The sequence below is a fragment of the Acipenser ruthenus genome, chromosome 10 (genome assembly GCF_902713425.1).
Source record: "Acipenser ruthenus chromosome 10, fAciRut3.2 maternal haplotype, whole genome shotgun sequence".
NCBI lineage: Eukaryota > Metazoa > Chordata > Actinopteri > Acipenseriformes > Acipenseridae > Acipenser > Acipenser ruthenus.
Genome location: NC_081198.1, coordinates 34,691,857 through 34,712,539, shown reverse-complemented (window position 1 = coordinate 34,712,539; position 20,683 = coordinate 34,691,857). Strand labels below are relative to the sequence as shown.

Sequence of the window (20,683 nt, the reverse complement as noted above, 5' to 3'; positions counted from 1 at the left end):
TTATTATTATTATTATTATTATTATTATTAGTCAATTGTTTCAATATAAGAGTAAGTAGCTTTGATTGTCATTTGAATTGCTTTTTTCTTTTTCTGTACCGCAGTTTTTGTTCTAGTGTTAATCTGGTTTCTGTTGCTGAGGAAGGCTGTTCAATTGTTCAGTGGATGCACTTAGAACCTCTAGCTCAAACTCACAGTCAGGTAAACGCAGATTTAGAGCAAAATAATAATACTGCAACTCAAGGAAAATTACTGTTCACCATGAATAATAATAATAATAATAATAATAATAATAATAATAATAATAATAATAATAATAATAATAATAATTTTATTTGAAAAAAGTTGCATGATGGATCCTTAGCTTGGGAATTATTTATAAGTGGTTATACATATGGATCATGTAATTATATATTATGACATTGTTATAACATGATAATGATACATACAGGTGTATTGTAATTCAGTGTTATTATTTCCAATCATAACCTGTAAGTGTTAATAGCATAATTAATAACAGTTATAGATTGCTTAGAATTGATCCCTTAACTACCCATTCTTGTAGTATTACCTGGCAACTGCTGAGTAATTACTGACATTTTTTATGTGTTAATTATTAATTCCACACATCACCTAATTCTTAGTTTAATGGTCAGTAAACTCACAGCGTGGTTCAATGTATTAATTATTTGGTTAATATAATATAATAGGTTGTGTGTTGCCTCTTATTGAATAAGATATATCATGCTGAAACAACACTGTGAACAATTACATCATGCATCAGTGAGACTTATCTGTATAAGTATTAAAAAGTGTCCCTGCAACTAAAACTACCTTTGTAAACAGATAAACTGTTCATAAAAAGGGTTGGTTTCAGAAAAAAAGTACATCCACAACTCTGAGATAAATATTTAAGACAAATGTTTTAAACTTCTGCGTAAAATGCATGTGTAGCCATACTATAATAAAACAATTCATAAAAGAATTGTATTTTAGTGTAAATCTGAACACGGCTGGAATCCACACTCTCTTGCAGTATGTATGCAGGTCACACTTTATTTTAAGGGCCGTTTTTGTTTGTTTGTTTGTTTATTAGCTGTTAACATTATTTATTTTCTGTTAACTGTTAACAAATATATAATAGGCTATAAAACTGCAAACACCAGAGCCCTATGGATGATCAATCAAACATCATTTGCTTGAAATTGGTTCAAATTGTTACTGCAGTAATGTTTGGCAAATGATATCAGGTTTTTATTAACCTTAGCTAAAAATTAACAATGTTTGTTAACAGTTAATAAACAAATAAAACGGCCCTTAAAATAAAACGTGACCGTGTTGCCGCCTCTGAATAACTAAAAGGTGTAACTGCAGCCCTTTTCCTTCTCCAGCCATTGTGAGCGCTGGCTTTCCTTTATCTCGAGCTAGTCAGTGTGACGTATAGTCATATGTGAACAGCTCCCGAGGACCCTCTAGAAGAAATGTGCGTATTCTCAGAGCACAGTCCCGAGACGCGCTGACAGCAGGCTCTAAACCTGTCACCCTGGATAAGCCGCCTTTACTTAAATCTCAGCCTAAATCACAGTCAAACAGCGGAGGAAGCTCACACTGCGCATATCCAAAGCCCAGCAGTAGGACATCAAATGATTTGGCCCATTTCTTTCAACCTCCAGGACAGACAACGGGAGACACACACCTTATCTGCTCTGGGCAACAATAAAAAGAGTAAAAAAAAAACAAAAACATACATAAATTAGGACAAAATTAAGCAAATTCCACATTTGCATTTTGACTTCCACGCGGTTTGTAATGTTTAATAGCCAGTTGCAGTATCTCCCAATCAAATAATACAGTACTATATTAAAAGTGCAGTTCAGTTATTTTACATTCTCCAGCTGTAGCTTATAACCGCCATGCCAGAAGGCTGATTTACAACTAGACAAATATAGACTTGCAGCAGCAGGATGCTATAAATTGCACATTAAAAGTCATTTTTGTTTTAAATTAAAACATTTTCCTACATCCTGTTTTTGAACAAAATACCGATAATATATCTAACGTGTTATAAGAAACACCTATAGAGTAGTTTTTTTTAACATGGTTTACTGTAAACCACTGAAATCAATCTCTAGGCTTATGTTAGAAATCCAGTTTAGAGTTCAAGGATTGATGCATGCTTGCCAGTAAAAATAACAGACCAGTTAGACTGCTGATTGCTACTATATATGCTAGAAGTTTGGCAGCTGAAGGATCAAATCAGTGAAGGAAGGGGAATACATTCTCATAGATGTTGATATGTTAACTGATTTGAGGATAATTATGTGTATATTCTGAAGTTCATGAAGGATTCCAATATGAATCCATATAAAAACGACAATGAACCAACAGCAGGATAAAGAACTGTACATAAATAAATTAAAAAAAAACCCGTAAATTAAATTCAGTCAGGGTTGGCCTAATGTTGTTTAATACAGTGATTTTTAATGAAGAAAAAAACAAACTACCAATACATGTCTATTGTTACAAAGCAGGATTTTAAAACATTATTCAAAAGCATTACTGACAGCTACTGCTAAGCAGACTGTGTGCTTTAAACACAAAGCAAGGTATTTTCTGAATTGCTGATAATGACTTTCAAATAATATCTATATTCTAAAGTAAAAGTACTACTGTTTAGAATTACCTTGGCATTTTTGCACTTTAAAGATGCCAATTGAAATAGCTAGTATCTTTATAATTTCCTTTGCCATGTACTGTACTGTATATTCCACATTATATATATATATATATATATATATATATATATATATATATATATATATATATATATATATATATATATATAAACTAATTAGATTTCTAAATTAACAGTAGTCCAGATATATCCAAATCTTTTTTTTTTTTTTTAAAGAAACCATTGTTACAAAAAGTAAAATGGGATTTTCAGAATAGCTTTTTAAATATTTATAGACATTACACGTATATAGAAAACAGAATATATTACCAACTGAAAATAGGAAACTATTCTATAATATCTAATATCTATTAAACCAGTATACCCGTACGGGACTCCATTTCCAATGTGTTAGTAATTCTGATGCTATTTGTACTGGTACCGGTATTAAATATTCAAGGTCCTATTTCTACACCATAGATTTTAAAATATTGTACAAAATGATATAGTAATATATACAAAATACAGAGATTGTTACAAAGAAGAGCAATTTAAACCCTGGTCTCTATAAGATTCAGATACAGCTTATATAGTTTTTCTCAGAAGAGGCAACTGTGCAACCTTTCCTAACAGCGAACTTAAATTTGTATGTTTCTGATGGAATTTGTATATATACCGTAATAAATTAAAATATTACCTACAAGCACTGTTAAAAGTGCTAATTTCAGAACATTTTAAAACAATGCAACTATTATTTTTTTTTCTATTACTTATTTGGACAGTTTCCAATCAAAGCCATTTTAAGCCTACTGTTTTGCAGGGTGCTTTAAATTCTTACCATTGAAACCTATTACATTTCTACCCATTTCAAAAATAATAGCAGAACTCATAACATGAATAATGAATGCATTAAAGTAAAAGTATTAAAGCATATACACTGAAACAGTATAGGAAGATCTGCACTTCACCATGTAATACAATGTTTAAAAGCATGCTGTATTATAAACATTTTGAGGTGCTATAATACAGATACTGTATGTGCTTTGCATTAACCCAAAACAAACATACATTTCTAATTCAAAGTGACTTTAAAAATATGATTTTACAGTTTATTTTTTTGCAGATTTGCCAGCTGTTTATGTCTTTAAAATCTCCTTAGGCTCTGCCAACCAAACCCCCAAAGCCCCCAAAAAGATTTTTGTTTTGTTTAAGCTTTTACCTTGCCACAGCTTCGGACAGATGGTCACCACTTTCGACGTTTGCAAAAGATTACAAAAAAACACTGAAGGAAAAATGACTTTTTTTGCTTAACTCACATCTGAAAAATCTCATTGGTCCTGTAAAGCGGTCATGTGAGATAGGCTCAGACCACGGGGCCTAAAAAAAAAAAAAGATATATATATATCTCCCCTAAATCCTTATTTTGTTGCGGTGGGATTCCTCAACACTGATGCTTTTGTCATCTCTTACAGTCGCTCTTATTTGTTAAAACAAAAAAGGCCATTGCACAAATCCGCTTGCCTCAGGGCGAGTAGACTGAACCACAGACTTCACAGCTAGTCAGTTAGGTGACTTTGTCAAATAACCCTTTATTTTAATTAATTGTATTATACAAATCATTGGATATTTCTATATATTTGTCAGTTCTACAGCTTTCCTTTTTTGCAAAAAGGAGGATGATGGGATATATCCATAGTCTTTCAGTCTTCAGGCCATCAACTTTCTTTTTCATTATTTTGGGTTTAGCCAGTTGATCTAAATCCATTACAAAAAAAAAATAATAATAATAATTATAAATATTATAATAATAAAAACTTACACTAAAGACACATTTGCATTTTAGTAGAATGTTGTGGAAAGAACTGTTGGAAAGCCCATTTGATAAATCAAGTCCGGAGTTCACAAATCATTTTCAATTATTTTAGAGAGGGACAGAAGTTAATTCTCATTATTCAAAGCACTGTTTAACCTAAGAGAATGTTTATAAAAAAAAATATTAAAAGAATAGTCTTAAAGGACACATTGTTGTGCTTGTTTTAACTCTCCTAACATGACAGACAGCTATTGCTGTCTAAGAAAGAAATGTCCATTATACTAGCATTGCATTGTTTTCCTGTAAACGACGGCACTATTTGATCAAAGGGTTGTCTTTCAGTTTGTGAGCACTCAAAATAATTATTTGAGTACATGATAAATATCATCCACTCAATAGAGCTAAATGTATAAAAATAAACTATAAATGTACCAAAATATACATTGACATTCAGTGAAAAAGACTTCTAGTGGAAATTTTTGGCATGAGAAATATGTATTACTCAAAAAAAAACAAAAAAAACAACAACATACATTACTTGGCAGCAGTTGGTTTGATTCATTTGTAAAGCAACTGGCAGTATGCACTGCAACCAGAAAACACTTAAAAGGTAGGTATTTATTTGGGTGGGAAAGTGGTTCTGCACAAATATGAGTTCAGCCAGTTTGGAATGTCAGCAACTCCCCTCGCTGCTTCACTGTCTTTGGTTTACTTTGTTTATTTCAAGTCCAGCAGTCTTCCGTTGCATGCTTGATTAACAAAAAACTGTCTTCCACTAACATTCAGTGTTCAATTAATAAACTACAGGAAAATAATAAAACTATTTCAATATCATTTGTGAAGCTTGTTTTAAAATGACTTCAATATTGTATCTTACACTTTGGCAAAGGAGACCTATGTGACCTGCTCCCATTATTTTGATATTGTATTACCAGTACTGGTTCTGCAAATATATTCCTCGGCCATTTGCTGTTAATGGAACTAGTCAGATTGTACCTCAATAACTAGGGTGTGAAATGCCAAAAATGCTCAGATATGTTCAATAAAAGAGTCCACTGAATACTGGAAAAATAGTAATTAAATAATTGAATATCTGGTGGAGAAAGTACTACTAGGGTCTCATTTTGGACTGTATTATTATAATGCAGCCTATTGCCAAAACAAAACATGCCTGTACCAGCTGTAGAAAAGACACCTCAGTGAATCTCCCAATAGGCTTGCAGTAAACTACCATCAATGACAGCCTTTCAAAATCTTTCAAGAAAGTCACATACCACAATCTAGTCTGACTCTTTTTATAAGTACCAGTGTCAAATATAAAATAGAACCACTGGTTAATTGAATTGACATTATACTCTAATCAACAAATGCATCCCCTGTGCTATCCAATCGACACAACCCTTACAAAACTTTACCACAGTAATGGTATTTTTCCACTTTTATCATGCTTTGCCTATGGTTATACTTTGCATTTAACGTGGTTTATCCAGGTTTGTCATGTTTTTTTAAATATGTTTTACCATATTTTTCTGTGCATTACAATGCTTATATAATATATGTGTTCAAAATAAAAGGGTACAAACATAATCACATTAAGACATTTTATAGTTTGTTATTTCCAATAATATATACTATATATATGTTTAACATATTTAAATATATATATATATATATATATATATATATATATATATATATATATATATATATATATATATATATATATATATATATATTTCATGTATTTTTAGTATTTGCTGTCTTTAAAATGTATGACTTATATAAACCATAGTTTTTCCTTCCGGTACGTGAAATCAGTAATATTTAATGATGTGACTTTCTATTCTTTCATGTCCGTCTTTTTCTGTTTATGTTGGTATTTATTCATTTAATTTACAAGGAGGCACGGACAGTATAGCCTCATCAGACACTGCACATCCTTGACTAAAACAGAAAGACCAATAGAGAAATGAAATAAGTAGAGCACGAAATCAAAGTATACAATAATGAAATAATGTTTCTGCGGCATTGCAAGGAATTAACACACAGCATCAGTGAGCTGCCAGTGTCTCAAATTAAAGCAACACTTTGGACCAACTTTGACTACAGTTGTGTACCTTCAGAAGGCAGAGTTAGACAGTGGTCTTGAGCCTTTTCAGGCAACTTAATGAAACCCTAGCATATTTCTGTGCATTCCAGAACATCTAGGCTGTGGTATGCACATCTTACATTCAGTTACCAGGATAAAGACGTTCAGATCCTCGCAAAAACCAAAATAATGAGTTTGCATCACAGTCTTCAAATAAAAACTTTGCGCGTGCTCCAACTTGCCCTAGTGCTACAAATACAGAACAACTGAAGGTAAATAAAGTTCCTCTTATAGATCAGTTCAGCCAGAAAGTTATCACAATAAAACCCAGCACGGCCAGTACGAAAAAAAAAAAAAAAAAGACAGAACTGTTGTTTCCATAAAACTAAACAACCGTGAACCACATAATTAAAATTGGTTTCTTTATGTATTTATTTATACTTTAAGTAAAAACAAGTAAGCAATTGAAACTTACCAGTGAGAAGGAAGGGCTTCTTAGGACGAGGAAGGATCACTAAAGATGGAATGCCATGGACACACTGAGGTTTCCCCTGGCTCACCCCGTCTCTATAAGTAAACTAACCCATCGCCCCCAGCAAGGTGACTGTGCTCCCTGCTGGGGGGGTTGGGAAGGGGGACTAGGCAGGCTCTCGTCAGTCTCTTGCACTAATTTCTTCAGAAGGGCGTGAAGGGGAGGTCAGCTCCTAATGATGAGACAAAAAACCACCGTTCTTTTGGCAGGAGTAGGGTGCACTCCCATGTGTGTTCCGAGGGGAGGGTGGGGGTGAATAGGACCATTGGGTTAGTGGAGGTCTTTTGTTTATAAACACATTGATATAAAACATTTCCTCAACTAATTTAACTTTCACCTTCAGCTTCAAATTGAGCAGAAGGGACCATGGGAGACAGAGTTAATGACATATTGCAGTATTGATTGCTTCACTGGGGAATTAGACCAAATGGCTGGCGAATGCCAGGCTGTGCTCATTCTGTCTACATGCTGAAAATACGAGGATAATCAGTTGGGATAAGCACTCTTTAGCACAGTGTTATCTTCCAATCTGGCCTGCTTCGATTTTATCCACAATTTCTGAGTTTAAAGCTGCATTGTCTTCTATTTCTGTTTTTTGCCCAGTAATACGATTTTGGTAACATGCTTTGCCCCGTCCTTACTGTCTGCATTAGTGCCTGTGGTCGGCATAACTTTCAGGATGTGACCTCATTTACATGTTAGCTTTAAGCGATTTCGACGACGGATCAGACAGAGGTGACTAAGTTTTAAACTAACCAGGTTAGGGGAGGTTAAGCTGAAACACAATCGGCGCTGATGCCATTATCAAAAGGGAACAGCTAGAGGAGAAAACACCTTTTCCATGATATATATATAGATTTTATATTTTAAAATAAACAATAAATAGTATAGCTTTGCAAACTGTGATCTGTAATGCACCTTTGTTAACTTTAGGGCTGCTCTGAAAAATATAGATTCATATGGAAAAAAAATAATGCATGCAAATATATATATATATATATATATATATATATATATATATATATATATATATACTGGAAGTAATTGATTCCAAAGTGTGGGGTCTTTCGGAACTGGCATATGTTTCAAACCCCACACAACAAGAAAATATTCTCTTAAAAAAAAAGATCTGGAATACATTATTTCACACAGACATGAAGTATGGGCTTTATATTATTTAAGGAAACTGTTTTTGTTTGTCACAGTTTTTCAGTGCAGTATTAATGTATGAAGCTGGTATAGATCGTTCTATCTGTACAGTGTCACTTTGGAGATATCCTAAAAGCTGTGTTGGAAAAAACGTGACTGATACCTAAACTTTAGTGATACTGTGAAAAGTTCACCCTTTTGAATGATGTATTGGATTAGCAAATAACTGAGTTTATAACGATGTATGCAGTACACAAAGTCATATAGACAGTATTGCATGGAGTTGGCAAATGGGACCCTGGTCAGATGTTATTGGCATTTTGTAAAGCTGATGTTACTGGCATTTTGTAAAGCTATCGTATACAAATAATATCCAATTTTTTAAAAAAAAAAATCTGTCTGTGCTTGGGAATAACAAAATAAAACAAATCTACTATCTTCCTTATAACATTTGTCACATTTCAAGTTCCCTGCTTCAAAAAGAATGAGTAGTTGTGTTAGAGATTGCTACACTAAGCACACAGTACACAAAACCCAATCGCTTTAAGGCAGAGCCTATTGTTTCACAAATAAAAGGACTTTGTGCTTTCTGCTCCCTGGAAAAAGCTTTTTCACTGCCAACATCCTGCATGACCCTTCGCTAATGGAAAATTCTGCCTGCCCTTCTATCAATGCATTCAATAATGGCACTCCCTCGCAGCTAAAACCAGTCTTAAAAATATCTGGTCCAAACTTTGCGCTTAATGCACCAGTGCCTTACCAATATAGATTGTATCCAGTGCCCTTGCTTTTCCATGGGATAAAGAAAACCACTGTGAGCGAGCGGCTGATATTTTGCATCACATTGCTATTTGAAAATCTAGCTGTGCTGTCATTTCCACTTCCATCATCATATTTAGAAAGTCCAGACCAGTCCACTTTCCCCTCAATGTCAATTACACAGGAATTATTTTTACTGGTTGACTGTAAAGTGACTTGCACACTTTGCGCTGATGGTGAGTTACAGCGAGCAATTGTGTTGACTGCATAATACGGCCACCATCAGCGAAATTGCATTAAAAACAACAGAACACAGCATTTACATAGGGACCTCATTACATGTGACTTCTTTCAATTTGAATTGTAACTGTATAATCACCTTGTGCAATGTTTACAAGTAGGGCATTAACACACATCCCCAGCCACGGGTGTAAATTCTACATTAGCACTATCAGTACGATTACAAAGTTGATGACCACAACATATATCAATATTATATAGAGAATACTTTATTGACAATTCCATTAGCCATTCTCCAGATATATGCACAAATGTAAGTGTGACATACAGATGGAGGGATGTACAGACAGACAGACACCTCCCTTATATCCCCGGGATCTGATATTCTCAATAATATATGCTAAATAATGTTAATACCACATTTCATGACAACTAGATAAGCGCTTCTCCAGATATATGAATACATGGGTGAAGTGTGACATCCACACAACCATCTCCATTGGATCCTCTTTGCGGGGGATTTCATCTCCAGCGGGGGGTAATAATATCATCATGTTTTGTTTAAAATACAGAAATAAAATAGCACATTAATTGCATTGTAAATTGGTCATTACCAATGGCTCTTGTGGTTACACTATTGAAACTAATTGCAAACAAGTACAATGGCTATTGAAGCTTCTGGAACCAGATTTTTGGTTCCACTTCTACTGGCCATAACAAATACAGTAGATCTGCCATTTTTTTGATCTTGGTCATAGTCAGTACTTACAGGATTTGCAATTCCAGTGGTCAGATTTCAAATAAATATTTATGAATGATTTAAAAAAGGTATTGTGAAGAGGCTGTCTTTATGTTCGAAGGCAATGAGTTCCAAAGATGAGATGCTTGATATACAAAAGGCACCTTGGAAATCTCAATTGAGGGATTTTAAAAGTAGGCAGGTTATCACGGGATTGCCCCTAAAAGGCTTCATGCAATCCAGGTGGAATCCCTGGTAGGGTAAAATGCTTTATAATAATCAAGCAGTGGCTTATCCCGGTGCGGTATAGGTTGATCAAACCCCTTAGTTTAAAAACGACCCAATACAGAACACTAAGAAGCATACTATTAATGTAGAGGCATGTTCACTAGACTGGAAATGTATGTGTACATTCAGTGTACTCTGAACTCAAATAAAACTTCATTTTTTTCCCCTCCTTTGTACAGTAAAATCAATCCAATGGGAAGCGTGTAGGAGGTTTGGTTTTCAAATAATTGTATTTCTTGTGAATTATGCATTTTGCAACTGAATTGGGATCCATGCCTCAATGCACAGGGAAAGGCCTTTAAGCGTTGCCATCCATGATTCACTCAATTGCCCCATGCGATAAAGTGTAACTCCTCCTGACTCAGTTGATTGTTCACTGCAACGGTATCAACATGAACACATGTGCATATGCAGTATCACTGCAATAACATTGTTGTAATAACTGTAGATCATATATATTATGTGCAGACACATTGTCATTTTTATCTTGGAATTGATACAAAGGTTACATTAAAAATGGTATTTGCTAAATATATTTCAGCACCAGATCTAGTTTACCCAATGTCCTTGGGTGTCACTCAGGAAATATAGTAAAACAATTAAGTGCAGGGCATTCATGTACCATAACCGAGGTGAATACCACCATTTTTAAACTTTTTTAAATAAGAGTTGAGGGTCTGTCTGGCAGGAAATCCTTTAGCAATCTAACTTACTCTCATCTTAGCTATAAAACTCAAACAGCTGGGCAGGATTAGTGGTGTAATCTAGTAAGAAGACAGTAAGAAGTCTTAAAAATAGAAACATTTTGCTAAAACATCAAAAAATGTTGGCGGCTATTACCCAGAAAGTGATCAGGGCATTATTTGACAGTGATTTTGATTGTTTTGAAGTTCATATGTTTACCAGTGGGTTGGTCTAAAACTGTAAGTGCCCTAAGAAACAAGTAAGAGTAATAACCTTTATACTCACGTGTTACTTGTACTATGACAACTTTGTAAAGAGCCAGGTTTGAACAATTGGGTCCTTGTTTAATAAATTGTTCCTGTCTTTAAATAAGTGATAACATAATTTGTTGTTGGTTGTTGTTGAGATGCTGGAATCTGGGGATACACAAAAATGTGCAGCTGGTCAGTTTGGTGTGACCCATTCTGTTTCCAGATTGTGTACATGTTGACAAACCACAGGTTTGTACACTAGACATCCTGAATAAGGTCATGGGAGCTAAAGCACACCATGTAATGGCTGATTATCTACACAATATGGCACTGAGTAATCACCAGTTCATTACACATTGTGACCAATCTGTGAGAAACAGATTGCATGAGTCTGGTTGGAGGTGAAGAAGACCAGCTACAGCTCCTCAGTTGACCCACAACAGATCTTATTGTGCTTCCAATGGGCAAGTTCGTAGCTTTACAGGCAAACAAGTAAAAATAAATTTGATATGTTCAATTGGTCCATGGCCATTAGATTTATACAATGTTTCTATTAAGTATTCATGTATTTTGTTACATGTGGTGTTTGCTTTTGGAGCAGTACTATTTGCTGGCTCCTGTTCCATGCTCATTGGTGTGGAGTCATTCTCAAATGGACTCAGTCACACCTGAGAATGACAACATTGGGCAATTGAAAAGTAGCTCTAGAATACCCAACAAGATCACAATCAGACCCCACGTGCCCCAGCCCATATTTCTGTTGATTACACACTGCTACTGTCTCCTGTCATTGGTCCATTATAGCTATTAAAAATGAAGAGAGCTCTCCTCATGGGCACCAAGGTTAAAATATGATATGGTATACGGAATAGCGTATATCCAACTATACACGAACAATTGTGAATTTGGTTACACAATGAGAGTTTGTATGGAAATGATTTGCAGAGATCTTCTTGTCTTTAAGGCTGCAACAGTACGGGTCAATTTAAGATGTACTTGGTACACGAAAGCTTGTTAAAGAGTATAGATTTTTGTAATATTATTTATTTTCTTTGCCTTGCCTTGGAGCACTTTCCATGTCGCTAATGCTCTGGTTTGATGCTGATTGCCTCTGACGGGCTGTGAGGCAGGACATTAAACATTGCCTCTGTCCCTAGAAAACACACACACACACAGCACTCCATTCCCTTTCAGCCCCTTTCTGTGTACTGCTTACAGGACAGAGCGCCTTCATTAACCACTAAAGTGCTGATGTACAAGATAAGCGGTAAGTTAACAGTAAAATTTAAATCAATTCTATACTGCACAGGGAGCTAGTGTAAAGAGGCCAAAACAGGGGTAATATGTTCACCTTTTCTGGTTTTAGTCAGAATTCTAGCGGCGGTATTCTGAACAAGCTGCAAGCGGGATACCACACGTTTTGGGACACCAGAAAAAAGTGCATTATAGTAATCAATTCTAGATGAAACAAAGGCATGCATTAGTCTCACGGCATCAGATACAGAAATAATTGGTCTAAGTTTGGCTATATTTCTGAAATGGTAAAAATATACTTTAGAAACTTCCCTAATATGAGTCTCAAATGAGAGATGAGGATCAAACTCTTAATTTCTAGTTTAAGTTTTGATGGTTAAGCTCATGTAATCCCACATTCCTTTTAGTTGGTTCTGTGAGCCCACTAGCACAACCTCTGTGTTTTATCTGAATTCAAAATTCTGTGACATCCAATGCTTGATGTCTGTAAGGCAAGTAGCTAATAACACCCAGGCAGAGAAAATTCCTGACTTTAGGGACAGATATAGCTGGGTATTATCAGCATAGCAATGGAAGTTCACTCCGTGTCTGCGGATAATGTCACCTAACGGTAGCATATATAATGAAAACAACAAGGGACCTAGAATGGAACCCTGTGGAACACCACAGACAATTTCCGATAACCGATTTTACCTCCCCAATAGAGACAAACTGAAACCTATCAGAAAGATAACATTTAAACCAGGATATGATAAGGCCAGACAGTTCTACTGTGCTTTCAAGATGATTCAGTAGGATGGAATGGTCTACAGTATCAAAGGCAGCACTTAGATCTAGAAGAATTAACACTGATAGAAAGCCTGAGTCAGAGTTTATCATCAGATCATTCACAATTCTGACAAGGGCCATCTCGGTGCTATGTGCAGCACGAAAACCAGACTGAAACTTCTTATATACCATTAAGAGTTAAACATTTTTGTAAACTGAATTGCAACAACTCTTTAGAACTTTATCTAAAAATGGTAGGTTGGAGATTAGCCTATAGTTTTATAGGACTTTAGGATCCAAATTGTGTTTCTTAAGCATAGGTTTTACCACAGCCACCTTAAGTGCTGAGGGAACTATACCAGAGGAAAGTGAACCATTTATAATTTTTAAAATGTGGGTATTAACAACACCAAGAACATCTTTTAATAGATTTGTAGTAATAGGATCAAGAGAGCATATAGTAGCTCTCATATGTTGAACTAGCTCTGTCAGTTCTTGCAAGGTAATCAAAGAAAAAGCCCCATAGTAGCCTTAATAGGTGTAGTTGGTAAAATTGTGCTGGAGTTGTCCTTAATAGAAGGTGTCTGTGGAATCTCATTTCTGATGTCTTGCATTTTATTTTTAAAGAAATGTAAGAAGTAATTGCAGCTGTCAAGGGTAGGACTATTAGGGGAAAGACTAATTAATGTATCTATTGTATCAAAACGAAATCTAAGATTATTTGTATTTGTTTCAATTAAATTAGAATAATATGATGATCTAGCCAATGCCAGAGCCTTCTTATATTTAACCAGGTGGCCCTTCCATGCGATGTAATGAACGTGCAGTTTAGATTCCTGCCCTCTCCGGTCTAGTTTATGACCTTCATATTTCATCTTATGAGTTGTATCAAAGAGTAGGAATCTATTTGTAGCAACTACACATAATTTCCCAGACAAACTTTTCAACAGAAAAGTAGTTTTTTCTAGTTTTCTCTTTCATTTTTTTGGGGAAGAATTATCAGGCTTGTCTGGAAATCTGCACTTTGCATCTTTTTTTCTCTGAGGCAGCATTAGTCATGTACAGAATGTGTTCACTGATTCGAAGACATGTTCTTATTAGGATAGCGTCTTAGACACTGTAATTGAAATGTAAGCGACATAAAGCACTGCAGTTGTTTCTACTGCTGAAGGTGTGGTTGACTCTCTATTACTTAAAAACGCATGCATTATTATGTGTCCAAAGGCACAGTCTATGAGAACATTATGCTATATTTAGCAAAAGAAAACTACCGATTGGCCAGTTGAAAAGAATTGTGTTAAGCACTGAGGCTCAAAGACATCTTCTTTCCTGATTTGAAGCTTTGCTTTTAAAGCTTCAGGGAGCTGCACTATATTACACTCTGTCTTTATTGTATGCTTGTACTACATGAAAGGAGCTATACAAACATACATTTTGTTGTTGAAACATATATCCACTTACCAATGCTGCACCCAGCTGCTAATCTCTATGCATAAGGATGAACGTAGATGATAGGAAGGTCGGAGGTTGAGGTGACCTGCCCCTGGGTTTTGCAGGAGATTAATTCATCAGCCGTTAGACTTCTTTCCAGGTTGAAATCCAGCCCACTCTGTAATGAGCCAAACAAATCAATACATATAACGCTCAAGTCAATCCATATCCATGTAAAAGAAACAGGGGCATTAAAAGTTTTTGACACAGAAATGCTCCACTCTACAGTATGCACATTTATCATATACCAGTGGGTTTTCCGAAGTCTATTTTTTTGTGCATAAATCAAAGATGCAAGCAAATATTGTTTGTCAAAACGAATTAACACATCTTAGCTGTAACCATCACATGTATTTCAAGAGGTGCAGTACTGTATACTATATATGCTTTTTAAATTCACTCCATGCATTTTTTTAAATGTGTAGGACACGTTCAATCTGAATGTCACCAATAACTGAGCTACTTATTGCATAACAGCACATTTTAGTACATTAAAAGTGTTGCCAACCACTGAGTGATCCCAAAGGTCTCTTGGGTTTTCCCTTCCAGGTCATGTGACCTTTGCGCCTTCACACTTCAAGCAGACTTTTTAAAATACTGTTGCTGCAATGAGGTTTCACCTGTCGAGAAAAGCTGAAATTAGACGCACATAAGGGGAGCAGTGAAAATGGTACTGAAATTTCTATGTAGTTATTCATACAAAGTAAACTTGAGCGTACATTGTCATATGTCCTAAAAGTTTTTTTTTAATTCAGTCTTTCGCCAGTGCAAAGGAGCAGCCCTATCTTTCCCTGTCTGACGCTTATGGAAGTAAATATTTGTTCTTCCCAAAGTCTGAACTCCTTTCACAGATAATACTTATGTCCTACTCAGCCTGCTCCGCAATACTTACAGTATATCATCCATGCAACTTGGGAAATCTTGAGGAAAAGTGTTTATTCGCACAGAGGCATATAATACAATAAACACTGCATGGTGGAAATCATCCTTACTTGAACAATTTTAGCTCATCGACCAGTCCCTCTGCAACTCAGACGAGTTTTGAAACGTGTGCAACCAGACGCAGTAGCGGCCTCCTTACTCTAAACGCTCAGCACTTCAACTCAAAACATATGGAGAGCTCTGTGAAGAAGGGAAATAAAACAAGAATTAGCAAAGAAGCAAAAGCGTGTAACTGGGATAAGTGTAGATATTCCTGTTGCTTTTTGTTATATTATCTTGACAACATATTATATATGAGGCAAGGCAACGTATAATTGAAGCCATTACGGCAAGTACTTTTATGGCCTGATTTTAATGAAGGGACAAACCCCTAACACTAGGAACTGATTTAACTGTACTTAGGGTTGCCGCCTGTCCGGATTTGACCTGGACAGTCTGGGAATTGGCATCTGTGTCCGGGTGGCAGGAATTAATAAACCCGGACGCCCTAATGTCCGGTTTTAAGTGAAACGCATAAGAAACACCAACCTTCCTTTAATATTTTCTTTGACATACCGTATAACATGACATTTTGGAATGGAATTTAATTTGGCTTTATTGACGGTTTGGATTGGATCGACAATAATACTTCCACCAATCAGAGTGTGGCATACAGTGTGCGAACCCGCCCCCTGACATACTGGTGGTATGTAGCACAGGTTAAAGAAGTGCTGGACAAGGGAAAGAATGTGTCAGATGTCAAAGTGAAGATGAGAATGGCAGTGAGTGATGAAGCCAATTTGCTTAAAAAAAATTAAAAACAGTTTTAAATTTAAAGCGTTTTAGTTTTGTGGCTTTATTGTTAAAGTTTTTGCACGTGCAATACTGTCCTACAATTACTACATGATACTGTGATCATTCCACTGTGTTATGTTAATTAACCATAGCTAAGTTTTAAAACTAAGAGTTAGCAAATTCCTGTCGTTAAAGTGTACTGCAGTTAGTAATCCTTTCCAATTACTGATCTTAAAATGTAAGGGTAACGATAAATATTGTAACTCATTTTTAGAAGGTCTTCTTTGTGTGACATTGTAGATGCTATAACTAGTTACTGTAAATTAGATACTGTTTTACCAGACACATTTCGTCAAGTAAACATGTATTTGAATGGTTTTTTTTATTAAAAGTAGAAATACAAAACTGACGTGTCTTTGTGAATAACATTAGTTATTGTATTGGTTCACTCAGTTGACACTTAATTTAATTTAAACGTAAAATTTAGTAATGGTTAACTGTTGACAATGTGCAATTATTGATTTTTAGAGCACAGTGGCCCACCCCTTGTATATATTTATGTATGTATTTTCATTTGTGGTTGTTGTTGTTGTTATTATATTGTGTTTGTGTGTGGACGGATGAAAGCTGGTCTCATAAAGGGTAGCTGGCGTGGATGGGGTTAAATCCCTATCCCGATAAAGCCCGTCGGAATGTGGCTGGAGCCTTAATAAGGTAATTGTTTAATATGTAATTAAGGCTCCAGCCTTAAGGCTCCAGCAGCAGAGAATTAAGAGGAGTTAACAGCGAGAGCGAATGCTACCAGTAAGCGAACCAAGGTACTCGATTTATAAAAATTACTCGTTTTATAAAAATTATTGTTTGTGTTATTTTACTTTGGCCAATGTGCCCTTTGCTTTTTGTGTGTTTTGTTTAAATCTTTATTTTTGTTTATTTAATAAAACGTTTAGCGCCATACAGCCTCAGTTTCACCCCGTACGTTTTGTGTTTCCAGAATGAGGCATAAATTGGGCCTGATTTGCTAACAGCTTTTGACTCCCAATTTTTCTTCATTGGTCAAAGCAAATGGAATTCCTCCAGCGCCCAGTGCAAACTCGCTTAAAAATTACAACATGAAGGGCAAAAGTAAAGCACTTTGCCTTACGTTTTACAGTATTTCCTCAAAATCAGACCCTTGAAGTTTTACTATCAGCAACCATCCATCACAGGCTTCAGAGTGATTGTTTAAATGAAATGCCGGCAAAACAAAACTAAGATTTACCATTCAACCCCAATCTCTAAAAAAGAGCAATTCCTATTCAGATTGTGTCAGAACATCTTAATACTGGACAGCAAGTTACTTACATGAAAACTGGCATGCCTTTATTTCCCAAAGTGATATTAAGTACAGTTGACATAAGTTGTATGACAGGTAACTGTAGGGAGTGTGATGATAACCACACTGTCTCTGCTGACTCCTATTGTATTCAGGTCAGGAAATGTCAAAGTGGTGATAATAAGCAGAGTTAACATAGACAAGCAATACCATTTTTAAGGTGTAAAAATAACCACTGCCTATGCTGCAGGTCACAAATCTGATATAAATAGTTAGATTGATGGAATGACTCTCATCTCACCTACAGCACAGGAACTGATTAGCTACTTCTAAACAGATTATGTTGTATTTCAAGCTCTAAATATCTGCAAAAAAAATTAAAATCACTGAAACACTAAAACACATGATTGTAACGCTAGTGCAAATAGGAGGTAAGCTAATGGATTTTAAAGTTCGTCATCGCTCCTTTAAGAAAGAAATACAACATTATCCTAAATGAATGTAATCCATATAAACTGCCAACATTAATAAAAATGAGTCCTATATTAAGCCTATCATAATATCAGAGCACATTTAGAACAGCTGTGCTGTGTAATAGCCCAATAGAAAGACAGAATTCAATTTACAGTATTCAAGCATTAAACTATTTTAAAATTTGTCAAATCATGTCAAATTCTACTCCAATACAATCAACTAACTGCATTAGAGACTCAAAAAAACACTGGATCTACTTTACTGTACATGAAGAGCACTGCTTTAAAAGAATGACAATGCTGCCCTCTGTTGGGGAATCAGGGTCATGGCTAGCCTTGAAGGACAAATGGAAAGTATTTACTGTCATCTTTCACATCACAACCAACATACCTTGCAGAAATAACTTTGGAGTGCTTGTGGCAAATAATACTGAAAGGTGAAAAGTGTACTGCTGCTAAAAGGGGGCTTCCGCTACAGAAACCTTCTCCCTGACCCACACTAATATACACTGGGGTGGGATTAGAATCCCTTAAACTAATCCCTGTGCTTGACGGTAGAAATTACGATCTCAGTTCCACACACGGTGGTCGCGAACTTGTTTCTCTCACCCTGGCTAAGACATGCCATCATGAGCCTTCAGCCAATCCCTCTCAGGCTTGCAAAAGAACAAAGAACTGGCTTTTCAACCCATTTTAGTGGGCAACTAAGTTGGTCTTGAATCCTGTATAGTTTTCATTTTAAGTTTCTTAAATACTCCTAAAACTAAAGGATATATGTTTGTTTTAATGTTTTACCATCACGTATTATAAGCAGTGATTACTGGCCACTGTGCACACAACACTTCATTTGTATACCTTGTATAGTATAAGTGCTTCTGGTCTCCTCACTCTCAATTCGAAGGTCTCAGAGGAGAAATTCTATTACAACTGTGCATTAATTCACAAGCCTGGACAAATGAATCTGACTATATAAATGTTTAATGATTTCTAAAAGCTAATGTGTTCACTCTCTTTCTGCGCTTTCATGAATTACAACTTGACCCTCACTCAAGGACTCACTTGCTAAAATAAATCTGCTACATTAAATAAGGTACTGTAATCAGATACAGTCTGGGGCAAAGGGGGTCATCAGCACACTGGGGATATTTAGCTCAAATCTGTTCCATTCCATTTTCATCGTGTTTATGTCAAACTGATAACCAGCTATGTATCATTCTGCTTAGTTTAACATACAGGACCCTTCGCAAGTGCCAAGAAACTGTTCTAGACAGCTAATGGCTTTGTTAACAAAAAGGATTCATACTAAACTTCACTTTAACCTGCCGGATTCCATGTACAACCATATTTCTTTTGGACTCTTGGTAATCTGAAATAAGATGTCTGCACAGATTTACGGTTTGCCTGAATATAAACTGCATTATGCAAAACTTGTTGAGAGATCTAGCGCCGAATAACATTTTCTTACTGAACATGATTCAGTTCATGTTTTTTTTTTTTTTTTAGAATCTACTGTATCTTGCATTCATTCAAATACAACGACAGAATGACCGGGCGACTCTCACTCTTCCAAATTTACCACAGTACTTTTGCATAGTAATTTTTGCCACATTTTACCACGTTTTTAACATGCTTTACCATACTGAACCTCTATGGCTTCAATAATCTCAAAATACAAAGGAGATCAAATTATCTAGGGCTCCCAAGTGGCGCACCCACGTGGAGTGCCCTGTAGTCTGGACGTCGTGAGTTCGAGTCCAGGCTATTCCTTTGCCGACCGAGGACGGGAGCTTCCAGGGGGCGGCGCTCAATTGGCCGTGCGCCGCCTAAGCAACATTGGCAATGTGTTGACTGGAAATAGGAGGGAGGTCCTGTTAGTAGGCGACTCAATTATTCACCACGTTGACAGTGATTTTAGCCGTAAAGACTCTATGAACAGGACTGTTACCTGCCTCCCTGGAGCAAAACTTAGGACATTGAATCAAGAGTGTGCAAATTATTAAATAATTGAGGCCCATCTCCAATCTTCCATTCTTAGACAAGGTTTTAGAGAGGGTTGTTGCATTTCAAGTACAATGTTTTTTAACTCTTAATGGTGTATCTGAGAAATTTCAGTCTGGATTTCGTGCTGCACATAGTACAGAGACAGCCCTTGTCAAAGTTGTAAATGACCTACTGATAGCTCTGACTTGGGCTTTCCATCAGTTCTTCTTGATCTAAGTGCTGCTTTTAACACCATAGACCACTCCATCTTATTAAATCGGCTCAAATACTTAGTGGGACTGGACTGTCTGGCCTTGTCTTATCTTGGTTTCAATCTTACCTATCTGATAGGTATCCATTTGTCTCTATTGGGGAGGAAAAATAGCATTGCCCGAAGTTGATTGCAGTGTTCCACAAGGTTCTATTCTGGGTCCATTGCTAATTTCATTATATATGTTACCACTGGGT

The 20,683-nt window shown here is 35.9% G+C and overlaps 1 protein-coding gene across 17 annotated transcripts in view; it reads right to left on the bottom strand.

Moving 5' to 3' along the window:
* The window catches only part of LOC117411024 (poly(rC)-binding protein 3), a 75,949-nt gene that overhangs the window by 30,399 nt on the left and 24,867 nt on the right, over positions 1 to 20,683 (bottom strand). For 13 of the 17 annotated variants that reach the window (XR_009329715.1, XM_059032080.1, XM_059032079.1 and 10 more), the window contains exons 2-4: positions 15,724 to 15,853; positions 15,240 to 15,351; positions 14,702 to 14,849 (exon numbers count right to left, since the gene is read on the bottom strand). The gene's annotated coding sequence lies outside the window, so the exon portion shown is untranslated. Of the gene's footprint in view, positions 1 to 3,893; positions 3,942 to 7,051; positions 7,250 to 11,252; positions 11,384 to 14,701; positions 14,850 to 15,221; positions 15,352 to 15,723; positions 15,854 to 20,683 lie in introns of those variants that run through there. The other 4 variants (XM_059032072.1, XM_059032071.1, XM_034018049.3 and 1 more) reach the window with 4 other exon arrangements.